The 3003-nt window shown below is 33.9% G+C and overlaps 1 protein-coding gene across 1 annotated transcript in view; it reads left to right on the forward strand.

Annotated features, from left to right (window-relative positions):
• Positions 1-3003, forward strand: part of LOC106881387 (mitogen-activated protein kinase 15) — a 45332-nt gene that overhangs the window by 38167 nt on the left and 4162 nt on the right. The gene's annotated exons all lie outside the window — the stretch shown is intronic.

Below are 3003 nucleotides of genomic sequence, written 5' to 3' on the forward strand. Positions count from 1 at the left end.
GTTGACTTAGAACAACACCAAAGACTTAGAACAACAACACATAAAAGATGGGATGGTCACTGCTAGAATGTCTTCAGTTATTTGTCTGCTCACATAGAGTTGACTTAGAACAACAACAAAGTAGCAACCAGTCACAAATACTTCAGGAATATAATTCTTTTCAGTCGCTAATCAGAACTATATCATCACTGGAATTTCAGATAAACACTAGCCTTTCACTTTCAGAATCTTTATTAGCTTTTCTTCAAAGTTATCTGAGAAAGAAAGCATATAATGACTATTCTGACTTCATGTATAAGCATGTATACACACAGGTGACTAAGGATATACACCTAATGAAGTTTCACAACTCTATAGCAACAGGTGCTGAGAAGTGAGGCTGCTTACGTACCAGTAAAAGATCTTGCATGTCTATATTTTCATATAGCTTCAAAGTAACAACAATATTGATAACCAGAGCAGTCTATCCTTGTTAACAACCAGGACATTAGCTCTCACTTTGAAGGATATTCTTAGGAAATACCTGATGAATAGAAAGAAGAGGGATTCAGGTAAACCATAAAGATGTGATATTTGATGCAGGCTTTGCGGCAATTATCACTGAATATGTCACCTATATCATAAGAGTACGAATGATATAGAAAATTAAAGGAGTTTAATTCTCTATATCGTTTGTACTGTGTAAGTTGGGCCTTTTTATTTGTATACAGATATACATTTTTTGTATTTCACATATTCAATACACTTTATATATTGATCTGTCTGATTCGCTTACCCCTGCATTTACCTCTATACCCACTCAAGTTTAAATACCATGAGTACTACTAAGTATATTCTATACAGAGAATATTTGGATCTCACTTATGAAGTACATACATACATACATACAAATGAAAACGAAAACTAAGAATGAGGATGCATACAAACATACGTATATATGTATATATATATATATAATAATAATATAAATAATATATATATATATATATATGCATATATACATACGTATACATACTTACGTATATATGTATATACATATGCATATGTGGACACAGGATGTCACAAAACGTAAACAACAAAAAATACGAAGTACGAAGACATGGAAAATGAACTTTTTTTTGCGAGCAATGAAAGAAACAAATGGAAAACAAGACAAACAACACAAAGAATGACCCTTCATCAGTTGTCTGCTCGAAATACAGATTAGAGTAAAATCACTCATCTGAGGGTGGTGCTGCCAAAATCTCCGTTCGAAAATATATAGTTTTCAAAGTGATACATAACCACTGATCTATTGTTCGAAAATATAAGGACACAAATAGTGTGTCGTGTAGCCAGCTGAAGACGATGTTTATCTGGGGTTAACCTACAGTAGCATTCATCCCAACCGGTTCTGCCATGTTATATTGGCAAATAATCTTTACTTTAAGGTACTGTTACTGCATGTTTCTGTTTAGTAGATCAGTGATTATGTATCACTTCGAAAACCATATATTTTCGAACGGAGATTTTGGCAGCGCCACCCTCAGTCGAGTGATTATTCTGTGCCAAAGAAGAGAAATAACTCTCAAACCGCAGTCCACATACATTGCTCTGTACTGGGGTGGAGACGCTAAACTCCCCTGTTTGAAAATATAAGGACATAGTGTGTTGTATAGCCAGCTGAAGACGATGTTTCCTGGGGCTAAACAACAGTAACATTCATCCCAACCGGGACTGCCACATTATATTGGCAAATAAGCTTTACTTTAAGATACTGTTACTGTATTTCTCGTTGAAAGATTTAGAAATAATAATGTTTATATATCTATTGCAGAGTTTATGAATGTTTTAGAAGTTTAGATTTCCCTCTAGTGTTAGTCAGAATTTTGCATTTCTGCTTTCCACAATAACTGATATTGCAATTTAAATAACGTTCTTTTATAAGTATCGTAGACTATATAAAACTTAGTTGAGAGAGTTGCCCCAAATTAAATTCACTGAATTACCTCCCTTAGACTATATCAACACGCGCGCACGCACTTGCATTGATATACAAATCACTTGTAATTTTAATGCTAAATTGCTTATAGCTGTCAACATTGTAAATGCTTTTTTTTTTTACTGTATCTGTCATTGGAATCTCTCTCTCAATCAAGCATTGGTTAAGCTTATAGTACCTATAAAAGAATGTCCAGACGTAAAGTTCATTCTAACATTTCATCAGGGTCCTTTATTGAACTGACTTGTTGATGCAACCCTTCTCTAGGTCAGGTTGTTGAGTGTTTCTTTTTTTTTCTGAAAAAATAGCAGAATAATTTGAGAATCCTCAAATGTTGACAACCGACTTTTATATATCTTAGTTCAAATCTGTTGCCATGTTGCTGGATGAAAATATTTCTAAATCATGCATGTACCTTCAAAAATTGTGCCAATAATGTTTAGATTGACTTTCTTTATGAATATTAGTAACAGAAAACAAGATAAGACAATAAGATTATAAATTATATATCATATATATGTATACTTACATATCGTTATTTTTACGAAGTCTGTGTTGCCTTGTCTGTATGTTGAAAGACACAGAAACACACACACAGAAACAAAAAAAAAAATAACTATATATCATATGTGTGTGTGTGTGTGTGTGTGAGGGCACATGGCTTAGTGGTTAGGGTGTTGGACTTATGATTGCAAGATCATGATTTCAGTTCCTAGACTGGGTGGTACGTTGTGTTCTTGAGCAAAACACTTCATCTCATTTTGCTCCATGATCATTTCGACACCTGACGTGTGATACACGTGTTCAGACAGTGCAGCTGATCAGACAATGTCGATTTGATGGAGGGAGCGAGCTAATGTGTGGCACAAGCATTTGATTACTATAAACAAATCATTTGTGCTGGTCGTTTGGCTAAAGCTGAACGCTCATACATCGTCTTCAATGGGAGAGTCCTTTATATATATATATATATATATATAAAGTATCTTCAATGCATTGATTTTGAGCTCTATCTTTTAAGA

The sequence above is a fragment of the Octopus bimaculoides genome, chromosome 10 (genome assembly GCF_001194135.2).
Source record: "Octopus bimaculoides isolate UCB-OBI-ISO-001 chromosome 10, ASM119413v2, whole genome shotgun sequence".
Taxonomy (NCBI): domain Eukaryota; kingdom Metazoa; phylum Mollusca; class Cephalopoda; order Octopoda; family Octopodidae; genus Octopus; species Octopus bimaculoides.